The sequence below is a fragment of the Eufriesea mexicana genome, unplaced genomic scaffold (assembly GCF_001483705.2).
Source record: "Eufriesea mexicana isolate 0111107269 unplaced genomic scaffold, ASM148370v2 scaffold2551, whole genome shotgun sequence".
Taxonomy (NCBI): domain Eukaryota; kingdom Metazoa; phylum Arthropoda; class Insecta; order Hymenoptera; family Apidae; genus Eufriesea; species Eufriesea mexicana.
This window is the reverse complement of record NW_016910623.1, coordinates 329111-354646: the sequence shown is the minus strand read 5'-3', so window position 1 is coordinate 354646 and position 25536 is coordinate 329111. Positions and strand designations below refer to the sequence as shown.

The following is a 25536-nucleotide window of genomic DNA, read 5'->3' as shown; positions in this document are numbered from 1 at the left end:
GCAAGGATTCAAATCTTAGAGCCACTAAGAAGCGCGTGTATTAATTATTAATTTTCAAACTCCCTCATTCGTTCACTCGCTCTGTCTAAATTGTGACACCTGGTACACCGGTTCTTCGTTATCTTGGGACTATTAGTTTATTGTCATCGCTTCCTTTTCGTTTCGCCTTAATCTCCGTACTCTCCGAGAGTTTCCAACATCTTTTCCCATTCCACTGACAGAGGCTCCTGTATTCTATTCTCTTGACAGAGCAAGCGACGCAACGCAGCGAATGACAGAGACATAGACAAAGGAATCAAAGAAATTGACGAATTTCCAAATCTGTTTTAATATAGTAACATCCATCCCCGTTGACACTTTGGATCTCAACGTCTCGCGTATCTATGACGTGTGAACACGTCTCGCGTAAATCATGTCATTCCTAGAAAACTTAACGATCCGAACAGTTTCGATCGCGATCGTTTAAACAAGCGCGAGACGTGTCCTTGTAATTGGTAAGCAACGAAATCGTAGGTTTTTGCGATTCGTCAGCTACTAGGCGGCTATCTGAGCAGCTATCTGAGCAGCTATCTCGGCGGCTACGTCGAGCTTGCCGTCGATCTCCGGCGATCGTTTGGCCGGTAGTTGGAAATCAATTATCGCTGTCGAAACTGATCGGCAGACTACGGCGATTACCTGAAAAATCCGGCAAAGATACGATCGAGGCGAGTCTCAGCTGGATGGAAAAGAGAGAGAGAGAGAGGAAACGGGGCGTGCTGGACAAGTTCGATAAATAGGTAGCGGTACGTAAATGTGTAGAACCGAGCATAACTCGCGGCTTAGTCAGCCGCATTCGCCACGGCAGACCGTGATCAATTTCAACTTTTTCATCGCGCGTTGACTTTTTCCCGGCGAAACGGCGGATTAACGCATTAGCGATCCGATTTCAAACATCCTAATTCCTATATATCGAATTTTTCTTCCGCCGAGCCGATCACCCATGACAGACCAGTTTGTCAATCCATTCGATCGTCGTGTTATCGCTAACGTAATTGCAATTACGCTAACTCTCCGTCACGATCTACGGATCTGTGTCTCCATCTTGAGAGTAACATCCATGATCGATACTTGGGCTTTCGAGACGATTTCGCTGAGGTTTGACAGCGTTTAGGATCGCATTGTTGTCTCTGGATTTCCTTTCACACGATCGGCGCGATTATCGCCCCGAGGAGCGTTAATCGTAGTCAGAACGATACGTTTCTCGCGGGGGCAGCGGACAGTGACAAACAGATGCAATTTAGATTTAAGATCTAGCTTCCCGTTTCCCTTAAGCCGGAGACAATGGATAAGTAACGCCGGCAATGGTCCAAGATAACGCGAAGACCGCCGATTTTGTCGCGGGATTAGCCGAGAACGTCGCCTCCCGAGATTAGAAGCGTTAATTGGCCTCTTACCGTGGTGAGATTACCCGCGAGATTCGCGAAAAATCCTCCGAGCCCGCTGAAACTCACCCGGCAACCCTCCCGGCCCTTCGTCGCCGACTTCTCTTGCAGTAAAGATCGGGATCACAGACCGATTGCGAGCACAGCGCGTTTGTTCCAATTCTTTTGACAGAAAATAGAGTATTTCGTGTGCTAGAAGTGAAGGGAATGGAACAAAATGTAACACCTTATGAAGACCTAGATGTACAATAGGATCAGAGGGGGTTGAAAAGTCCTCGACTCGCTAGGTTGCAGAATTCCAGATAAAATTTGGAAATTTATTAATTCTGAAAATTCTGAATATTCTTCGTACTTACGGAGATTTAAGGGTTCATGCATTTTTCCAATTTTCCATTAAAATTTGGAAATTTATTAATTCTGAAAATTCTGAATATTCTTCGTACTTACGGAGATTTAAGGATTCATGCATTCTGTATTAACGAAGTAAAGTGCTAACCTAGGAATTCTATCAGACAGGGTTGTGTTTCTAGATAATTGAGCTAACTATATTTGAAAAGGTGTTACCTGTCATCTCGGAGAAGCGAATCATCGACGAGTCCAGGTAGATGCTCGTACTGCGAGAAAATCGGTGGATCTGGATGGCGTCGCGACTCGCGATGGATGGCGTTGGGACTCGCGATGGATGGACGAGAGGAGATGGATCGGCGTGTAGGATGTGGACATTGGCGATCCCGTGAGCCGCATATCTGGCGGTTGGCGCGGGCCACGAGGATCGAAGATTCGGCCAAAAATTCGGTGGACGTGGCCGGCGTTTTTGCCGGGTCAAAAGCTGTCGCCGCCGCCATCGCCGCCGCCGCCGTGGTCGCTGGTCGACGAAAGAAAAATTCCGCCCGTCCGCTTGGGACGCGGCACCGCCGGAATAATTCCGGCGTTCCACGGCATTCCCTCGGCCACGGTTCACTGATTTTATGAAAGCAACGCCAACGTTCTGCGGAGTTAACACCGTTAACTCTCGACTCGCTGTCAAACGGGAGCGACACGCCGGAATCCGTCCTTCCTTGGACTCGTTTCCTCGATCGCGCTTGCATCGGCTGCGAATTCTAATCGTCGGGCTGGCCGGGATCCAGTTTCCACGACGAACTAGCATGTGACACGTGGAACCGCGCGTTCCTTGCTCTTGGATAGCTAATCGGTTAGATGGCTGCTGGACGAAGGTTCCTTGCAGGCTTGTCAAAGATCTCGCGCGTGGGACGAGCAGAGACGCAGAGGTAATCTCTGGAAGTAGAAGCACGAAGATATCTAGGCAGGAATCAGATTAAGTCAGCTTTTAATGCCCTAGAATTCATCAGCGGAGTCTGATGTATCATTCGTTGCCTGGAATTTTTATCCGTGAATACTGAATTCTGAGTTCTGATTTGTTTATAATAGGACATTCGATTTCAGATGCTGGTGGACTGTTTGTTTAGTAGATTAAGGAGCTAGTAAAGCGAAGAATGAAACGAAGATACCTGATCAGAGATCTGATAAAGTCAGCTTTCAATATTCTAAAGTCCATCAGTGGAGCCTGAAGTTATCATTCGTGGCCTGGACTTTCTGTCTTCGAATACTGACTTCTGAGTTCTGAATTCTGAGTCCTGAGTCCTGAGTACTGAGTCCTGAATTCTGAGTCCTGAGTTCTAAGTCCTAAGTTATGAGTTATGAATTCTGAATTCTAAATTCTGAGTCCTGTGTTCGGAATTCTGAGTCCTGTGTTCGGAATTCTGAGTCCTGAGTTCTAAGTCCTAAGTTATGAGTTCTGAGTTCTAAATTCTGAGTCCTGAGTCCTGAGTTCTAAGTCCTAAGTTATGAGTTATGAATTCTGAGTTCTAAATTCTGAGTCTTGTGTCCGGAATTCTGAGTCCTGAGTTCTAAGTCCTAAGTTATGAGTTCTGAGTTCTAAATTCTGAGTCCTGAGTCCTGAGTTCTAAGTCCTAAGTTATGAGTTCTGAGTTCTAAATTCTGAGTCCTGAATCCCGAGTTCTAAGTCCTAAGTTATGAGTTATGAATTCTGAGTTCTAAATTCTGAGTCCTGTGTCCGGAATTCTGAGTTCTAAATTCTGAGTCCTGAGTCCTGAGTCCTGAGTCCTGAGTTCTAAGTCCTAAGTTATGAGTTCTGAGTTCTAAATTCTGAGTCCTGAGTCCTGAGTCCTGAGTCCTGAGTTCTAAGTCCTAAGTTATGAGTTTTGAGTTCTAAATTCAGAGTTCTGTGTCCTGAGTTCTAAGTCCTAAGTTATGAGTTCTCAGTTCTAAATTCTGAGTTCTGAATTCTGAGTCCTGAGTCCTGAGTTCTGAATTCCGAAACACAAGATATAGAGTCGAATTTTGAAACCATTCTGAATACCATTTAGATCACAGAGGAGTAAGCTACATGTACTTCCTATAAACTATTCTCTAGAAAATCTCTATATCCTTCTCAGAGATTATGCAGTGTAGCTAGAAGAGTTTACCATTTAGATCACAGAGGAGTAAGCTACATGTACTTCCTATAAACTATTCTCTAGAAAATCTGTATATCCTTCTCAGAGATCATGCAGTGACGAACTGCTAGAAGAGAAATATACTTAGAAACGAAGATATTTCGTTTATCCAAAGAATCCTCGATCGATGAATCGTCTAACAATCGTAATTCAATAATCTCTAATCCTCGTTGAATCCTCTATGACGCGTTTCAGTTAGGTGAGGACCACGATTACCTCGCTATAGAAACGTACTACAGTTATGAACCTGGAGTATCCATTTAGAACTTGCATTTATCCACGAAGTAGTTGATCGACGAATCGATTAGTTAACGACAATCCGATAATCCGATAACCCATATCAAAACGGAGACACAATCCGTCTCTAGCCACGTGTCTCAGACTACTTTACGATCACTCGTCACGCGAATCGATGAACCAGGGGTGATCAAGAGAACACGTCGCGTGTGTCACTCGTGGATCATCATACATACATCACATGCGAACGCCTCTAGTAAAATGAATTTCTTGCCAATCGGGCGGAGGCAGCGTGGAAGAAAGCCAATCAGTCCGGTGAATCATTACCGGTGCAAATTAACCTGAATTCCCCGTGACGCGGCTGTGGAGCAGCTCGATCGGAGTTTTATCGCGAGGATTAGAGGCAGCTTGCTCCCTGAAGTGTGCAAGCGGCGGCAAAAACGAGCCCGGTATCCCAGCGTGAAATTCGTTCGGCCGGTGCAACATACCAGGCCGACGTACTTGCGGTCCTAAGTACAAGGGACAGCTCGAAAATCCCGCGGAGGAAAGAAGCCGGCTCGATTTCCGAGAAGACCAGTGGCCAGTGGAGCGTTTAGAACGGTTTTGGATCGAAAGAAGCCCGCGTATTATTTAGCTCGGTTTAAACTGTTAGGCTTCTTCTTTCGTCGTCGTGAAAGCCATCCGGGGAGAAATTCGCGGAGTTTCGCGAGGAATCGCGGATAAAAGCTTGGATAAAATCGGTGGCGCGTTTTTGTGGACTCGATCGAGATCGTCACGCTAGCGGGATTCGAAGGATCAGTCTAGTCATGGTCAGAGACCATGGGCAAACGGATGGGATATTAGGAAGATTCGGTGATTAGAGCGACGCGGAGGATGGCGCGAAAGATGGACGTTCCTCGCGAGGTAATCCCTGTTTTGTATCCCGAGATGTGGATCTATGATGCCAGGAGTGGCGTACATTGGAGTTGGCGCGAACGTAGCCGTGCATACAGAGGTTTTCAGTCGAATCCGTGGAACGGCGACGGTGGCAAAAAGCGCGGAAATTTTCCGGCGCGGGATGACCGCAATTATAGCGAAGCGGCAGTGTCGAGTTCGAACGCAGGCTATCGGCCCCTCACGGTCGATGTAACGACAGTGATAAATCCTTTTAAGGAGCGTCTAGCTGCTTTTAACGGTCGACAGCACGCTATCGTGGCTGTAACGCGACTGAACAATCCGTAACCGAGAGATAATTGTTCGCAGTTATGCGGATAACCATGGACCAATCCGTTGGCAAGAAGCTCCTCCGCAAAGGCGGGATTGTTTCGCGAAATCTTCCGTCGTAAAATTTGCTCGTTCGCAACGCGCGACTCCCTCCGCGTAATCATATGAAATTTAGTTAGCCGGAGATTACTGTCCCTTGGTCGCGAGCAAATTGCGGCTGGCTAATTAATTCCGGCCTACGAGTGCATTTGGCTGCGCAGTCGAAAAAGGACCAGAAGAAAATGGGAAAACGTGGTTGCGCAATGTTTGTTTTCTGTTGAGGAAAAGTGAGAGAAGTTGTATTCGGGGTGCCATGTAGTTAGATGCAACGCGTAAGCTTGAACGTAGCTGGAACCTCGTTAGAAGCCATTTTGATTACGCTGCGCGACAAAATGGTAGCGCGCTGTGTTATCCGAGCGACTTCAAAGCGGCATATCTTCGTGGAGAAAAATCGTAGGACCGTGAATCAAATTCGGTTTTGAAGAGGAAGGTTAGAGCTCCATGATATAGTTGATAGAAATAGTGGGAAAAAATTATCAGCCTCGGAATATTTTTCCGAAAATTGCAGAAATTGATAAATACGTCTCTAGTAAATCGAAATGGTACCGATTTCAAAATAGTATATCTTGGCAAAGAAAAATCGCAAGATTGTAAACCAAATTCGATGTTGAAGAGGAAGGTTAGAGCTGTACGACACAGTAGATAAAAATATTGGAAAAAAATTATCAGCCTTGGAATATTTTTTCGAAAATCGCAGAAATTGATAAATACGTCTCTAGTAAAGCAAAATGGTACCGACTTCAAAGTAGCATATCTTCGCAAGGAAAAATCGCAGGGTCATAAACCAAATTCGGTGTTGAAGAGTAAGGTTATATCTTTATAATACAGTAGATAAAAATATTGGAGAAAAATTATCAGCCTTGGAATATTTTTTCAAAAATCGCAGAAATTGATAAATACGTCTCTAGTAAATCGAAATGGTACCGACTTCAAAGTCGCATATCTTCGCAAAGAAAAATCGCAGGATCATAAGTCAGATTCACTGTTGAAGAGGAAGGTTAGATCTTTATGATACAGTAGATAAAAATATTGGAAAAAAATTATCAGCCTTGGAATATTTTTTCGAAAATCGCAGAAATTGATAAATACGTCTCTAGTAAATCGAAATGGTACCGACTTCAAAGTAGCATATCTTCGCAAAGAAAAATCGCAGGATCATAAGTCAGATTCACTGTTGAAGAGGAAGGTTAGATCTTTATGATACAGTAGATAAAAATATTGGAAAAAAATTATCAGCCTTGGAATATTTTTTCGAAAATCGCAGAAATTGATAAATACGTCTCTAGTAAATCGAAATGGTACCGACTTCAAAGTAGCATATCTTCGCAAAGAAAAATCGCAGGATCATAAGTCAGATTCACTGTTGAAGAGGAAGGTTAGATCTTTATGATACAGTAGATAAAAATATTGGAAAAAAATTATCAGCCTTGGAATATTTTTTCGAAAATCGCAGAAATTGATAAATACGTCTCTAGTAAATCGAAATGGTACCGACTTCAAAGTAGCATATCTTCGCAAAGAAAAATCGCAGGATCATAAGTCAGATTCACTGTTGAAGAGGAAGGTTAGATCTTTATGATACAGTAGATAAAAATATTGGAAAAAAATTATCAGCCTTGGAATATTTTTTCGAAAATCGCAGAAATTGATAAATACGTCTCTAGTAAATCGAAATGGTACCGACTTCAAAGTAGCATATCTTCGCAAAGAAAAATCGCAGGATCATAAGTCAGATTCACTGTTGAAGAGGAAGGTTAGATCTTTATGATACAGTAGATAAAAATATTGGAAAAAAATTATCAGCCTTGGAATATTTTTTCGAAAATCGCAGAAATTGATAAATACGTCTCTAGTAAATCGAAATGGTACCGACTTCAAAGTAGCATATCTTCGCAAGGAAAAATCGCAGGGTCATAAACCCAATTCGGTGTTGAAGAGGAAGGTTAGATCTTTATAATCCAGTAGATAAAAATATTGGGAAAAAATTATCAGCCTCGGAATATTTTTTCGAAAATCGCAGAAATTGATAAATACGTCTCTAGTAAATCGAAATGGTACCGACTTCAAAGTAGCATATCTTCGCAAAGAAAAATGGCAAGATCATAAGTCAGATTCACTGTTGAAGAGGAAGGTTAGATCTTTATGATACAGTAGATAAAAATATTGGTAAAAAATTATCAGCGTCGTAATATTTTCGCGATATTAACTCGATAAATAATTCTTCCTGTTGTGCTATAATTTTCTGCATAATAACTTCTCGAATCTCTGACACGCGGGATCACGGAGTTTAAAGGCAAAGTAAGACGAAGAAGAAAGGCGGGATAGTCAAAGGGCTACTGCGAAGTTAGGTAGAGAGGAGAGACGTGTCCCGGTGATTCAAAGTGGACTTTATAAGACGTCTTAGGAAAGTTTCCACGCGAAGCTGTTCTTAAAACGACTTTAATCGATCTTCTTCGCCTTCGACCGGCGATCCGGCTACTGGAATAGTTCCCAGTGCGTCGTATATTGAACGATCAACGACGGTAGCGACCGGCCAAGGCAGCTACCGGTTCAGAATCCTGGAACATACAATGACTGGGATGACTTGCCGGCAGAATCAGCCGCGGAACGTCTTTCGATACATTAAATACCGCCCCGTCATCGTTCGTGCAGTAATTCAAGGTCGCGATTACAAAGTCAATACATGCTGCCATCTATATGCATCTCGACATCCCGATTTTTCCCTTTTTATTCCGTCCTCATCCATTTCGCGTAAAAGGATCAGAGGCGTGGCCGCTTTTCCACGAACTCTGCTTCGCTTCTTCATCGCCGCCATTTACGCTGCTTCCGGTTTCAGTTAGCTTTGATCCTTCTTAATCCCTAGATCCGCTCCTGCTTCATTTTTTTAACGAACCCAGGACTTGGTACCCCCTTTTGTACATTACTTTCGAATATTGCTCGCTTCTTCTCCCAGTTTCCTTCCTTAGGCATCCTTTTTAATTTCTAGATCCGCTTCTGCTTCATTTTTTAACGAACCCAGGACTTGGTACCCCCTTTTGTACATTACTTTCGAATATTGTTCACTTGTTCCCTGAGTTTTCTTCCTTAGGTACCCTTCGCGTGGCTGAGGAACCCTGTACCCTGTCAACAATTGTTATCGGTAGAATGATCATCCTTTTATAACCTTTAAGCATAAATAAATATCCCTTTTGTACATTACTTTCGAATATTGTTCACTTGTTCCCTGAGTTTTCTTCCTTAGGTACCCCTCGCGTGGCTGAGGAACCCTGTACCCTGTCAACAATTGTTATTGTCAACAATTGATCATCCTTTTATAACCTTTTAGCATAAATAAATGGTCGAGGCATAATCGTTAATGGAGCAGCAATGAATGCCCTTTCCTTCTTCGTTTTCTTCTCTTCCTGTTTCTTCTCGAAGCTGGAGCAATCTTGGTACCCTAGGCCAGGAACCTTCGTCCACGATCCAAGTTTTCTTCTTTAGATATTGCTCAAGCAATTAATCATCAATCTCTGTCAAGAAAATGTCCATGTTTCGTACGATATAATCACATTTGAATATCTTAAGCCAGGAACCTTCGTTCCGGATCCAAGTTTTCTTCTTTCGATATTCTTTTAATCGATTGCCAATCTTTATCAGAAAAATTTCTATGTTTCCTATATGATATAATCACATTTGACTGTGAACTTAACCTTATTGCGACTCGGATATCTCAAGGATGTTAATTATTCTTCCACGATATGCTCCGAAGGAAGAAATTTATAGGGTACCTTTCGGATAACTTCCTCCCCTTTCAGATATTATAACGAATAACCAAGCTGAGCTAACTCCGAGGACTCGCTGTCACTTGACCGGGAGAATGATTCGCGCTCGTTTTCAAATACTTACCGGTCTCACCGATCCCGGTATCGAAGTAATCGAAGAGCGAAAGGGTTAATCAACGTCGGAATGAAATTCTGATCGCACCCCCGCGCTTAAAACGCGACAGATTAATCGGGGCCCGAATACAAGAAGGAGAGCAACAGAGTGCCTTACAAACTTGGCTCGGCCGTTTCCTCCTTCCCCTCATTTTTCCCGATTTTTTTGCGATTCCTCCTCACTGTGCGCCCTCTCTTCATGGCTGATCGACCGGAGTCTTTAGAGTCGGTCGGTCGAGTCTCCAACGGGCGGCAGCCGCGTTTGATGTCGTGTGACGAATGTCCGCGTTGGACGCGCTCCTCTCTCCTTTTCTCTCCCCGTTTCCTCTCTTCACCGACATTTCTCTCTCCTTTCCGTCTCCTCCTCCGTGCCACCTTCTCCTCGTCCCATCCTCTCTTTCCTTCGAATTCCCCAATCGCTCGGTCCAACCTCGTCCAACCTAATCTTCCACGTCTCTCTTCGATCTCCATGGATCACCGATGGTCAACTCGGCTGCGATGGATATCGGCTTCCATCATTTTTCGAATATTCGATTTTTTTTTTTTTTTTTCTTAATGGGGGGCGGTTTCATCGAGATGGTTCTATCTGGAAGTCCGGGAAGTTATTCGGAAATTAGACGCTTCTTTTCGTGGTTGGGGGGTTCGGTATTGGCAGAAGGTAGCTAGGAGGCGCGCCAACAGAAAATTGGAAACAGCCGATAGGGCCCGGCAGGCAAAAAGGAAGCTAGGGTCCACTGCGAAATGAGCTGATCCACCGATCTAAGTCATCGATCGATCGGGTGTACCAGGGACGTGTAGATCTCGACTTAGCGACGCCTCTTTGACGAAATTTCATCTTTCGCGGGCTATTTTGCAATTTGGCAACACCTGCCCTGTTAATCGTTATCCCTAAATAGGGACGTCTTTTAAATAAAAAAATTAATATATTTAATTCCTTTAATAATAAAATTTTCGTTACCTATTCGGTTGTATTGTCATAGTTCTTGAAGAAGGGGTTAACCCCTTGCATTCCACAATTTTTTGACTGAAGAAGGGTAGGAGTTCCAAGATTTTCTGCCATAACTCTAACGCCATTTTTTGGTGCAGTAAATAGAAAATCGTGTAATAATTAACACAATCGTAGAATTATTCCTCGAACATCGTTGCGTTATCTTAAATTTGACATATTGATTACTATCGATCTTCGAAATTTTATTAAATGGCCACTGAAGGACCCGAGTACAGGGGGTTAATATTTCGATTCCATCCCTCGAGTATCGAATCTAATTAATGTTCGTAGAATCATGGAAGACCATATTTCGACGAAAACAATTCGTGCTTCTCGGAATACAAATTTTCCATCTCGCCATTTTATACATATTTAATGCATCGCCATCTTTGCTCCTTCGGGGGGTTGATATTCCCGAAGATTTCGCGAGCGTGGCCCGCTAATCGGGCGATCGTTACTTTCTTACCGTTTTCGCGACGGGAGAGCAAGGGGTCCCACGGGGCCTGGAAACGGCGCGGAATTCCGCGAGCGAAATTCCACGTGGTACCCGGGCATCTCTCGCCCGGGAATTTCATTCTTCTGGCCCGCGGCGTGGCGCGATGTCGGCCGGGTACTCGGGATGCGAGCAATAACGGACGATAAGTCGTGTTCGAGAATCAATAAAATCATCGTAAAGCTTTCAGCATCGGTCCCGAGCATCGTATAATTTAGAGGAAAACACACTTGGCCGGGAGCTGGCGGAAATGCTCGTTGTCCGACGAAAAACAGCCATTTAATACCGGCCATCGTATCGCTCGTTTTATTCTGCTCGATCGGTAATTGGAAATTGTAATCAGCCGGAATGCAAATGGCATCGTGCTCGTTTCGAATATCGGCGGAATAACGCTTAATTCTCCGAGCTTCTTGCAGTCGAGAATCGCCATTTTTGCCACGAGCGTCGAAGATTTTAATCACGAGGTAATTGCATAGAACGCGTCTCGACGCCGTTCCCTCCGAGGACACCCTGAAGAGCGAGAAGTTGGATTGCTAGAGGCTTCCTCTTAACACATTGCGTACGGCACTTTTTTGAGAGATTCAGAAACACTTTATACGATGCATATATATAGGGATATACTTTGATTGGCGAATAGTGGGAATAAAAGATGTTATTTAACCACTTGTACTAGAAAGACGTGCTACTCACGTCGAGATGCTTTTGTTCCAAAATCGCCAGCGACGTGTACACCACGTTGATAGGCATTTATCGCAGAAATAAAAATGACGTGTGTTGCACGTCGGCTAACAACCAGATCGTTCATTTCTCGAGCTACAGTTCCAGAATGCACGGCGTCGCATAGTGTTATCGACATCTTGGAAATATTTCAGAATCGATACAGCATCTCGCGGCGTCAATGCGACATCTTACCGTGAGTTTATTGGTAGCACAAGTGGTTAATGTAGCGGATTTTAATAAGTAGGTGCCTTTCGGTAGGCTAGTAGGCTAGTGCCCCAAAAACGCATCCCTCGCTGTTTTATAGGGCGAATTCCCTCTATGTCGTCTCATTTTCACGTGTCTTTAGCCACTCTGGTCCAGACGCCCCAGTTTGGCGTCTAAGCATCCCCATCTGTGGCTGTTGTCCTTGGACCTGGTCGATGTCTTCCTAGAACTCCATCTAAGGGCCTTTCTCCCGCGGGAAGACAGTGGGCACCGATGAAAGTTGCCGACGTTAATTCCAATATATTTTTATTACGAGATCGAGATAAGGTCGAGCGAAACTATCCGGCTCGTAGGACAGGTGGAAACGGCGTGCAAAATGGCGACGCGATTCTCGAGAAGGAATCTGGCTCGCTCGAAGGGATTTTATCAGCCTACTCTCGCGTCGCGAATATAGCCATTTCCAGCGCCATTAAAGTCGCAGCGATTACGAAGCCATCGGAGGCGGAATCGCGGCTAAATACTCAGGCTAATTACAATGTTGGACGGGTGGCCGAAATCGTTGTAATTACAACGGCCGTGAAAATTGAGCCATTATTAATCGGCCACTTTTCGTTACCGCTACACACGAACATTGTATTCGAGCCGGCGTTGTTCCGTTCCTCTTTTTTCCCCCGGTCGGAAGACCGGTAGCCGGAGATCAGTAGCCGGAACACCGTAATTATTATCCTTAATTGTCGAGCCTTTCGAGGATAAGATCGAAGAAAGGGTTCCGTGGGGAGAAAGAGGTCCTCCGGAGCTGATCGTCCTGTCCGACGTGGCCCCTCTCTGTCGGCCAATCAGCGACCCCGGTGCCTTGACTCCTGGACCCTCTCAGAAATAAATCAATTAAGCCGATGCAGGCTTAAAAGGCATCGTCATCATCGTCGACTTGGCTCCGTGCTGAAAATAATCGAACCACGGCCAGAAGCCAGTGGAACAGAGAGGTTACTCTTGCTCGGTGCGGTTAAAAGGCAGCCGATATATTCACGGGCCGAGCACCGATATCGCGATCAGCGATCTTCCGAGTCGTGAAAAATCCCGGATATGATTTTATAATACGGGGTATTTGATGGCTTAATAACCTCTCGGGTGGATGGCGAGGAGATGAAGGTTGCGTGGCAGACCTTTCAGGATTAGACCCAGGGATTACGGCGAATAAATGCAACATGCTTCCGATGTACCAGCAAGGTGCTCGGCCATTTTGAATATCTCACGAACGGGCATCGCGATCTCGATGCAACGCGTCGGGCCGTCTCAGGCTGTCGTGTGATTCTTGCTTTCTCATATACCACACCGCGTTGTTTCCTTTCTTTTATAATTTTATTATAAATTTGAAGTTACTCGACCATCGATCGGATATAAATTCTGTCGTAGTAGAAACTAAATAGTAAAATAAACTCTACATCCTAGCAATGTGGGGATGATCCTTCTTGTCTATTGTCTCCTGTTTTCTGGAGACGTCTTGTGATCGAAACAGATAGGCCAGTTCTAATCGTTTGCTCGTTTAATAAACATCTAATTTTCCATCGTTTCCACTGGCTACTATTTCTTAATTCGTTGTAACCCCTTAACAAATTCGCGATAATTTGGGATAATTTGCAAGATTTCTTCGGAAATTGCCACAGTTTTGCAAATGTCCTAAAAGCGAAAGGAACGAGACGAAACAGAATTTCCGAATTTCTCTTCAGCCAGAATTTACACCGGGTTTTTGCGTTGAAAATCGCGTAGCGTGTCGATATCGGTTCGGTCAAAATAGTATCAGAAATGAAAAAAGACGATGACGGGGCAAGTGGAAGCGGATCGTCTGTCGTCAGACGAATTTTGCAAGCATCTCGATTAAGTGCCGTTTCGTAACCTTTTTTGCGGGCCTGTTACCATAACGATTACACGGAACTCGGCCGTCCAAATTCCAAAAAAGAAAAAATATCGCTTCCTCCTCGGTGTGTCGGGGCATGAAAAAGCGAGGGGGCCGAGGTGTCGAAACCGGTGGCTTTCTTCCTCGAACGATTAGCGAGCGAACGCGTGCTCCCGATGTGTCCCTCTCGCCGTTTGCATTTCACGCATCACGATCTCCATCTCGCGATTTTCTTGCGACGATTCGCTGCGCGAGAAAGCGGGCGTCGGGTCGGTGGCAAGAAAGCGCGACTCGAGGGACGCGGAGGTATCGAACGTCTGGAAGAAACGGGATTAGTAGACACGTGTCTGGCCGGTGTCGAAAGAAAGGGAAGTTTCGTTGGAATCTCGAGGTACCTCGTCGTCTCTGTGGTTTCTAGACTCGGCTGCGAAAATACCTCGCCTCTTTGCAGATTTTTTACCCCGCCCCGAGTTATCGAGATTATTTGCGGGGATTACGGAATCGCGGAGACTGCGCCGACGGGGAAAGGGAATTTCGGATTTTTCTTCGATAACGGGATATCTAGTTTCTTCCAAGAGTCACTTTATTTAGTCCCTGGAATCGTTTCTAAATAATCGGCCAAAGAAGCAGAATCTGTTCGCCTCGAGATTACGGTTTAAATTAGGAATTTAACCACTTAGGCACGGCTGAATTATCGCAGGGCTGTTTCTCTGCATGGCAGAGTTCAGCGCGAATTACGCGTACACGGTACAGCACTGCAACGTGTGACGAACGATTTATATTTATTTTATATTTATTTGTTTATCTTAACGAGTAATAACACTTGGGTAACAAGAAAAATAATAATATAGTGCAGGGTCATCTAGAGTTGTGTGAGCTGATAGAAGGTACAATATACTATACTTAAAATGAGTGGGTGAACAGAAAGAAGTTAAGGGTTGGGAGAAATGTGATTTCACTTTGTTGACCGGCAATTTTATACAGAAACTATGTCATGTCACCGGCTATTATTTTGTAATCCAATCTTCTAAATCACTTCCACACGCAATATTCTATATCGCCCTGGATTTCATAAATTGAAATAGATAATGCAAGTGCAGTGACGAGTTAATCCGTCATCGGTCAATAATGTGTTAACATTAATCAGAATTCTGTTGAATCAGTTATAGTGACCGTAAAGGTACTTGTACTGCTCCTGTTTCAAAAAATTACGGTATCTTAAAGATACCTGGGATGCATCTAAATTAAACATACATAAAACGACGATGCTGTCCTAAAAAATTATGATACGAATCAGCATCTTGAAAAGAGCATTTGTTATATTAACATTAAACCTAGCACTGGTTAAATTGAACAGTAGCTGGAAAAATGGGGGAAGAAAATTTCCAAAAATTGGAGTAAAAGGAAATATTGAGATACGTATACTAAATAATAAATCTCGCTGTCAAGTGACCAAAGCGATAGAATTGAATGCGGAGTTTTAAAATAAAAGTTTCAAAAGAGTCATTTAAGTCGTGGTAGGTTTAGCGTTAAGGGCAAATGGTATATTTATTTAAATGAAAAGCAATAATTTACATCTGACACTGGGGTAGCAAAAATTGAATTGAATTAAACCTATGATAAATATTCATTTGCAAATATTTTAAAAATGATTGAGTAGTGGCATCTATAATCATCAAATAAATCTACCATACTACAAAATTTGAACCAAATCGGTGACTCGAAGGGTTTGCAGTCTTCTTGTGAGCCACTATAGTGGCGCGTCGTTCAGAAAGATGACATCCGCGAAAGCAAACTATAGTGATGCATCGTGCCTGTGAGAATGCAGCGGTTAGGTTGTCAAATTGGACGTAGGTTACTATCGCCATTTTTATACAGCACTGAGCTAGCAAAGTATCCAGCATTTTCTAATTTCGAATAACGAGGAGATAAAAGTACTAAACGTTTCGTTGGTTTTGCCAATCTGCCGTGTCATCATCGCGAAGATTATTCGCAACGGTAGCACGCAATGACTGCCCCGAATATCGAGATACCGCGGGGCGGAAATAGGAGAAAAATAAAGCTAATATTCTCGCCCCTGTAGCGGGCGGTGTCCGCAGAAGGGGCGGTGCCCCCTTGGAAATTCGGTTCACCATGAATTTTTCGATCGGCCAATTCCCAGCTGCGCCCAATATGAGATTCGTCCCCGGCATACGAGATTTTTTTCTCTCGTTCCTCCACCGTTCGCACCCCCTGGCCCGGCTTTTTTGCCGGCTCGTTTCGGTCACTCGCGATCTCTCGCCTTCTAGCCTAAGTTAATATTAATGGGGATATTTATGGGCGTGGGTCAACGCTGGTCACCGCCAGAGTACCACTGATAAAAGGAAATCTGAAAATGCCGTGATTTATGGCCAGCCACTGTTCCACCCCCGCCCTCTTCATACGCGGTATCCAAACTTCCCTTAAACGCTGAATAAGTTATAGGGTGACTGCTGCATTCTTCTTCTCTGTCAGCACCGTCGGAGAACCTACGAATCACGGGCAAATTCGAGGCATTTCTCGCGGAAAGCGTCGATCAAACTGCGATCGATTTCATTAGTCTTCGCCCCCCTCGCGGACTTTATCCCCCTAGGAGATCGACAACCCCTTTGCGGTTAGAAGAAGCTTCTAGATCGCGGAATATCGTTCATGCTTGTACAAGGTATCGCTTGTATAATAGGTATCTCGTTCGACACATGACACAGTTCGAGGAGCAACATGGCCGCCAAGCGGACGCAAGCGGATAAAGCCGATCGTTAAATAGCGAGGCGTAGGGATGGAGGATGGACAAGGCGGTTAAGTAGATCGTGCCTTCCAAACAACGGATAATTACAAGCCGAAACGGCAGGCTGTAAGTGCCATCGATAAAACACTCGAGCGTTTTCTCGCATAAACGCGAGTCGCGCGCGGCTCTTCTTTCGCGGGTAGGCCGTTCTCCCGGTCGTAATGCCGTTTTCAGTGGAACCCGGAAATATAAAGTTTAATGGAAATGGTAAACGCGGCCGAACGACCGTATAAATATTCATCGGCCGCCACGGATACGGGCTAGTTCCAGGTGAATTATGGAAACGCTTGTCACTCGCCGAGACAATGGCATCGCAAGTGCATGCGCCTTTCGCGACCAAGCCTTTCCACCGGTCTAATTACCCCTCTGGTGTTATTAGAACATTGCTCGGATGCTTTGCCTCTGAACGAGCGAGTGGAAATCGAACTACCGTACACGGCTATTCGATTTTTCAACCTCTCTGTACCATTTTTCTAAGCCTCCCCTTTAGGGCGTTTAATCGGTGACGATTTTAGGTTTAGGGTTGAAGAAAAATTTGGAAAATACGAGATGTTTATTCCAATTTCGTGGCTATGTACATGGGTGTCGGGGATATGTTAGAAACGAGCGTTTTCGAAAATTTGGGACGAATTAAGTACCTCGTTAACTCTTCGCGGCACAGGATTTCGGGTAATAAAATAGACCCATGTTGCAGAGGAATTTCATTGCGTTTTAAATGAAACAAAATTGGTATATTTTCACTAATAAAGGAATCACTTAATGTAAAAACATGAAACCAGGAAACCTTCCGCTTGCAGCAATTGATGAATCTATATTGGCATGTTGAATGTTGTCAGCACGAGCGAATATATTTATAACATTTGTCGAAGGTATTACCAATGAAATATAAATATTTTCGAGATGGGACTAAAAATGTCTCACCGTGCATTACAGTGCATCAAAAGGGTGAAACACTTTCAATCCCAGCGTGCCCCAAAGAGCTAATGAAATATTTGAAGAATTTATTCATTCTTGGGAAAGCAAGTAAATTTTTATGAAAATAGTTATAAAAAGTATTAAAGCTTTCTGGAAAATTCGTTTATTTATTTGTTTTAGATCCGGTATGATCATATTCTAAATTTTTATGATAATAATCACTCTTCCTGTTTTTGACATACTTGTTAATTTGTCAGGGCGGTAATCATATCCTTCATAAGTACCGACCTTATTGATTCGAGTCTTTAAACTTTTATCTTTGACACTAAAAATGTCCCAGCATGCATTATGGCGTATCAAAAAGGTGGGGCACTTTTAATCCCACCGTGCCCCAAAGAGTTAATTCATTTTCCGATTTTCATTTTTTCAATTTGCGAATCTTCTTTCTCTATAAATTTTCCATCAGCGATTGATCATCTTCGTCCATTGCTATTCCGTTATCAGATCAGGAGGTCCAATATCGTAGGTCAGTGGTGGGACGTCGATAAATTCACACAGTCATTAGAAATATAGGAAACTGGTAGCTCGAAAGCAACCTAGACATGATCGAAGGTGGCACCTTCAGCGACTTGATACCAGGCACAGGTCCACACGGTAGCTTATCTATCCCCGTATACCCGAGCTTCCTGCCAAAAACGAAGGATAAGAGGGAAAGAAAGAGGAAAGAAAGCGGGAAAGAAGAGGAAGAAGAAGAAAATTAATTCCACTGTCAGTGGGTTAATGCGGGGCCGTCCAATTATGCATGGCGCATCTGTAGTTCGGTCGCAGCTCGCTCTTATTGCACTCACGAAACGTAAAGGAGATATTTATGGCCGCGTACACGTGTTCCCACATACACTCCGATCTATATTTGGCCGCGCAGCTAACCCTGAATTCCTGCTTCGCTTCTCGTACGTGGTTGTGCGAGCGGTGCGGTATGCCAGCCTCTACAGGTTGCTCCCTCGAACAAGTGGTCTTGGGTGCGTGCCGATAATACCGGACACGTGGATCTCGTTAATCCCCCATAGATTCTCCGCGGATTTTACGTCGCCAGCGCGATTTTTAACCCCCTTTATCGCCGGACGAGCCCGTAGCGCTGCTCCGAGCTCTAACGTGACACCCGGATCGAATTTTTCCATTTCCCGGCGCGGAATTCCGCATTTTCCGCTCTTCTTTTTTTGGCTATTTCCTAGCGCCCTAGGATGAGCTCGCTGGTCGACTCGTAAAACGATCCCACGGAGAAACACGAAAACTGCTACCTTGTCATTTCTCTTCGAATGGCTACTGAATATGCAACTCGCCGGGGATTTATGTCTTAACGAACGACCAGGAAGAGCAGCTCCGGAGCAGGAATTTACGATACCTTTAAGAATCGTTCGGCTACTCGGCCCGGTTCTTGTAAAATTTAGTTAACACGTCTGTCTCGGGCCCCGGCTGGTATACGGTTCCGTTACCACGCGTCTGTCATATCGGAACTGGGAATTGCGAAATTTCGAAAGAAACTTAACGATTCGCTAATTCGAAACATGCACAACCTAGATTTCCTCTTTGTTGGCATAGGTAATGGAAATTCGATCACTGGAGAACGCGTTAGTGCCTCGATAGCGGTTTAACTAGTAATCCAAGTCGAGAATTCTATATCTGGCAATTGCCTCTTGATGTCTCTGTTAACCTAATCTAAGAGTCGAGTGACTGGTACACGCAGAACGATATCGGAAATGATGGAAAAATTGGGAAACTTGGTTCTACCTTAGGCTCACGAAACGAAAATGCCTGATCGAAGATCTCGCGTGGAAGAACCCCGGCTGGTATCACGAAAGCTGGTCGCGAGTGCGAGGCCATAAATCTGAGGGAAGGATTCACGCCTATCGGGCTTCTCCTCTTGCACGCACGTACACGCGTGCTGGCCGAGGAAAGTGTCCGGTCGGCGTGCAAGGGTGACATCGGTGAGCCACCCCCTGCGCGGTGGGATGCTGGCTGGGCCGACCTCTGGAAGATTTGTCCCCTAATGTAGTCAGTGAGCCTCGGGGACGGCTGCGACGATGGGGTTCGCAAGTAGGCGTCTAGAAAGTGAGTAATGCTCACGACAAACGCAGCCCCCGGGGGGCCGAGCAGGGGTTGGACCAGGGAGAAGATCCCGCCAGATAGGGTGCTAAGCGACACGCTAAGACCGCTGACTATCTGCGTGTCTCCTCGAGGGTTGCTTTTCACCCTGATATCCCACCCCTCCTCCTTCCTTCCGACCTTTGTCTTTCTTCCTCTCCTCCCTCTCTCTCGCTCCGTCCCTTTGTTTTTCCGCCTATTTGTCTCTTCCTTGTATCAATTTCTTCATTTTCGTCTCGGCTTCCGAGCATTCTAATAGGAATTTCGCTCCCGGCTTCTCTATTTCCGTTCGTTCTCAAGAATTTACTAGGAATCGCGTATATCGTGCGATACCGTGATTACGAAACCACGTCATGCGTGTTCCCTATAAATATTTTAACTATTCGAACGTTTACATTTGTTACACGCCACAGCTGAGATAGAAGTTGCAGCGAGTAAAAAGTCGCGAAATTGCATTGGTAAAGTTAGAAAATAATTCAAAGGTACATTGCATATTTATAGTACAATTGTTGCACTTACGGTCGTGGTGGCGCTAGTGAGTTCCGCGGAAAATCTTAAGAATCGTACTCTAAATTCTATAGATTCAATATCGCCAGTTTTCATGAAAAAATTAGTTTTATTTTAAAATTGAGAATTGTTTAGTTGGATCAGCTTCGTAATCACCGGTGCATATATTATTTCAGACTTTATTCGTTCCGTTTGTTTCTCAAAGCCCGTGCAGAGCTCACCCTCCTCGGAATCCGAGTAGCTCGCGATCTTTTACGGCCTGCAATTTGCCAGGGCGCTTCCCTCGCCCTCGACACGGGGTGCAAAGGGTGTTGAATTGTCGCGAGTCGTCGGTTTATCGCCGTAATCGCTTTGTCGCCGGATCCTAAGACGATTTCCATTGTCGGACCGCGCCTCGGGAGCCAAGCGTCGCGCTCGCTTCCCATCTGGACGTTGACGATGTCCAGCGTCTCCAAGCAGCGACGTTCCGTCGAATTAAAAATCTGGTAACGCGTACGAACGTAGAACAGACACGTCGTGCTAACGTGATGATAACAAGTCGCTCGAAAGAGTGGCCAGGCTGGGTCGCCTCGTCGTCATCAAAGAGCACGATGGCGAGGATGACGACGCGGAGGACGGTGCGTGGCATGAAGGCGGCCTTTGTGTCTTGCCGGAAGCATGGATCGGTTCTTGATAGGCGACGTGTCTAGAGTGCCTCTTTTCTGAATCCCCGCTGCCTCCGATCCTGGCCATGCCTCCATTCTCTCCACCGTGGTCATCATTCGTTGCACGCGTACCTCTTTCTTTTTCTAAAATTCGTGGCATCCCAGGTGTACGCATCCTGGCTGGTTCAGGTTATCCCTGAATCGGAGGCATCTCGTGCACGCTTGTCTAGATCCCCTCCAGTGCCTTTGCTTTTCTCCGATCTTCTTAAATAGCTCTTAGGCGTCCGTTTAAGGCATCTCTGTTTTAATCAGCGTGTTTTCAAAGTGTATTGAATCTTTGCTCGCTTAAGCGTTCTCTGCGACAAAGTAGCTCGAGTTTGACAATTACATTCCTACCGAGTGAATAATTTGTACTTGCATAGCGAGCCTGTGCGCAAGAAACCGTTCTCGTTCTTCGGGTCTTTCAATTTTACGGATCAGCATAGCATTCAGGGTATAAAATCGCCGTTCCACGAGCTGGTCATTCAACGAACACCTGATTCGTTTTATCGGAAACCGCAATGCAGTGAGGAATCCATCAGGCTCGGTCGAGATTTAGGTCGAACGACGTCGGTGGACGACGGTGCACCGGCAGGGGGATGGAAAAAGATACAAAAGCGAGCGAGTGTTGGCTTCAGCCGTTATCCAATCGAGCGGAAAACTCATCAGTCACTCCACACATAACACCTTCGTCGTATCTATGGCCGTCGAAAAAGTTTCTTCCTCGTCTAATCTCTACCTTCGCGGCTGCTTCCTTTTTCTACCCGTCACTCCCTGCCTATCCGCCCGTTCGTCACGAACGAGTTCACTTCGTTCCTCGATACGACACTCCTCTCTTCGCCGATCTTCGTTCAGCCACCGAGGCAGTCGAAGACCCGGCGTCTATCCGCGATTCGATTCCGTTCATCGTCATCCGATCGTCAGGAAGACAAAGGATATCAGGGAAGCCGATGGTAAGCTAAATTTCACGAGACGAAAGACCCCGGACGATCTCTCTTGGACGGTCAGACTCGCGCACAGAGTGTCCGTTGTGAGTCATTTCGCTCTTCCCTCCTTTCCCATGAGACTGGTCCACTGTGCACTTCCTTCACACCCGTTAGACTCGGCAGAGTATAAAGACATCCGCCGCGGTGGCCTCTCTTCGAAATAATTTGAATAATTACCGGCCCGGCTTTTTCATCGGGGATGCTAAACAGCTGTTGTCTACGCTTCTCCTCGAGAAGCTTCCGCGAGGCCAGAGACAATGCAGGGTCCCCTTAATTTCCTTAAGAGACCGTCCAAGACCTCGGATCCTCGTATCCAGGGATTAGAATGACAACGCGAGTTCTTTTTATCAGCACCGTGCACCATTTTCCCGTTGCCCCGTTCTTACGTTCGTCGAATCGACTCGGAACGTCGTTCCCGTTGAGCGCAAAGGCGGAATACCGTTGATCAGCCGTGTATCACCCGGCACGGTCGGAATTCGAGATAGAGGAAGCACTAATATCCGACACGTCTAGCCGTGGCCCGGTGGAGCACGTACGACTTCTATTAACGACAGGACAGCCCCCGTTTTGGCAAAACACACAGTGGGGCTGACTGGAGGCTGCGCCGAGTAATAATTCGTCGGCCGAATTAGCGCCATAAGTTTGCCGCCGCGACAGCCGCGGGGATAATATTAATCTACTTTGAATTTATACACCGTGCGGTCTTCCGCCACCTAACTTCCTCCGTATTAAGTCCTCCCGTGGCTTTCCGCTCTCTTTCGTCCCACAATTTTCCTCCTTCCACGTCCATCACTCGCCACCCTTTCTCTCACCCCTTCCGATCTCGCTACTCTTTTCGTTCCACCCCTTCGCAGTTTTACCGTTTGAAATCCTGCCAGAATATTCTCCGCTCAGGCTTTGGAAGATTTTGATCTATTTTGGGAAAACTTTGCAAGCTTCTTTTGCTTCCAGTTATGATAGAAATTCCACCAAATTCGAAGATCGGAAAACGATCTATACTCGTACTCGCTGTGACGATCGTCGACCTGGATCCAGGGTACCAAGATTGCAGGGGATTAATTTAATTTTCGAACGAGTGTCTGAGGGTTTGGGGAACAGCGGGTTTATTTACTCAGCGCGCGTATTAAGACGCGGTGACGGGAAGGGGTGAGACTCACCCTCGTAGCGGGATAAATAACTCGAGACAGCCTGGGAATAACTTAACACACGCATCGTGGATGAGAAGCTGGAAGCTGTTCCTCAAGAAATTCTACGGTGTCATCGCGACGTTCGATCCGGGCCGTTGTTCCAAAAATTGCCTCGTCCTGTCGATTCTCCTTCAGGGTAGAATAGCTTGGCTGAGAAGATAAAAGGCGTCTCGTTTTCAGGGGGGTTAGGTTAGGTTAGGAAAAAAGACGGGAGAAATCATTAGCAGGGGGCGACGAATTTTCTGCCAGCCGGGGTTCACGCGTGATAAGGTGTCGAGGTAGGACGAAGTCTGTGGCAAAAACCGTGGTCTACCCTAACGCGGTAAACGCCGTTCGACGCCTCGCATGCATTATGCACCGGTGTGCAGCTCGCGTTGCACCACTTACAGGCCGCGCATCCTCGCGTTTCTCCGTGGAACAGGCCACGGGGAAAAAATTTATGTTAAGCCGAACACCGCGAGTCTTCGCTCCGCTGTCGAGGATTAAGACATTCTCGGGCTAATAATTTTCATCCTCTGTCCGGAAATATTTTGTCCGTTCCCCGGCAGCTTTTCTTCCTCCTCTTCGTGGCTCATACGGGTCCTGGAGTGAGATTTCCAAGGGAGGACGATCGTGGAGGTGTTCTCGAGCAGGGGATCTGTGATCGGGGTACCCGGAAGGGGGTATTTCACGCAAAATCGGCGGATTTGCCGAGTCCAGGGGATTTTCCTGCGGACAATAGGTGTCAGCCGAGAGGCGCAGCCTGCCCGAAGGTGCGCAGCTCGAAAGCCAGCTCTACAATTATGAGCCATACCACGTCGGGGCGAGCCTCGTAACGAACTCACTATATTGCCGAGCATTTCAAAACTGGCCGCGCGTAGACGCTCTTTACCTGGCCCCTCTGGTCCCTCCGTTCCTCTGTTCCCATCTCCGGGGACGGGGCCCGCTGTTAGGCCTGAGAATAATGTTTCGGAGATGAAAGAAAGAAACTTCGGGGAACTCGCGGTGCACCGTGAATTCCTGATGCTGGTGACCTCGATCCGTCAGCTTCTGCACGTTCCTTCTTGCTTTCTGCGAACGTTTAACCCTCTGGGTGGATCCTGCTCCGAGATCGGGAATAGAGGATCGATCTTTGGAGGACGGATACTTCCTTCTGGACATTTCTCCGCGGTGTGATCTTGTTTCTCCGAGTTTCGTTGTTTCCCATCGATTTTGTATGATTTCCGTTGGTCATGTCAACTTGGTAGTTTCTGCTGCTAGGTTCTTGCTCCGTTTCGTCGTCGTTTAACACGTTGACTGCCATGGTAATCATCAGTGACCTATGTTGGTCTCCTCAACGAGGTTATGGTGGTCAGCAGTGTCTTAATTGTAGTGGTCACTAATTTTTAAAATTTATATTTGCTTTACTCCAATCAATTTTTGAATATTTGAACAACGTAAATGAATAGAGAACTTTGGATAGAAAATATTAATAATTTGCACTATTTTTCTTTTCCTTTGCCATATTGTTTGACAATTCGTCATTATATCCTAAGAATAATGGAAATTTTATCGTGGTCTACTGAGTGTACTATGTAAAAGGTGCATGGTAGTCCAAGTGTTAATGCTTCTGATGCGTTCTAACGGATGATCCGGAACTGAAGTTCCGTTTTCGATAGTTCCCGATGACAATTTCAGTCCATTAACTCCTGCACCTTTCCTCGTTTTACGTTTTCCATAGATCTCGTGTCAAGATTAACCCTTGTACTCCTGCAGACGCTATATGACGTTACGATACAATATGGCTGCCGGACTGTGGACTTCAAAGCTGTTAGAGCTTAGCAAATTTTTTCTGAACGCAATCCAACTGTTCTGACGTGTCCTGCCATCTCTTGGGATAAGAGAGAAATTTTTGTCAATAAAATCCCTGCATTATTTTGCCCTCTGTCAACAAAATTGCGAGACTATGTATTTCACGTTCTCTTGGTTCGAGATTTTTCTGCTGCCAGGGTTTGCAAATAAAATATTTAGCGACTTCTGAACTTCTGTATTCATTTTTATCACCTCAGGTAAGATTATAATACGTGATATTATATTTCGATTAAGTTTTCATTAGATTTAAACAAAAGTAAAATTTGTTAAATTAATTCAAGACAGAGCGTGTTTGCTACTCTTCTTAATTTAGGGGTGAAAGGGTGAAACGTCCACGGATTTCGAAGCTGTTAGAGCTTAGAAAATTATTTCTGAACGCAATTCAACTGTTCTGACGTGTCCTGTGATTTCACAGGATAAGAGAAAAATTTTGTTTAACTTGTTAAATTAATTTAAAACAGGGCGTGTTTGCTACTCTTCATAATTTAGGGGTGAAAGGGTGAAACGTCCATGGATTTCGAAGCTGTTAGAGCTAAGAAAATTATTTCTGAACGCAATTCAACTGTTTTGACGTGTCCTGTGATTTCACAGGATAAGAGAAAAATTTTGTTTAACTTGTTAAATTAATTTAAAACAGGGCGTGTTTGCTACTCTTCATAATTTAGGGGTGAAAGGGTGAAACGTCCATGGATTTCGAAGCTGTTAGAGCTTAGAAAATTATTTCTGAACGTAATTCAACTGTTCTGACGTGTCCTGTGATTTCACAGGATAAGAGAGAAATTTTGCTCAATTTG

At 45.2% G+C, this 25536-nt stretch overlaps 1 protein-coding gene across 1 annotated transcript in view; it reads left to right on the top strand.

The window, feature by feature from the left end:
- LOC108550167 (ubiquitin carboxyl-terminal hydrolase 48) overlaps positions 1–25536 on the top strand; it is a 77184-nt gene that overhangs the window by 39157 nt on the left and 12491 nt on the right. The window lies entirely within an intron of this gene.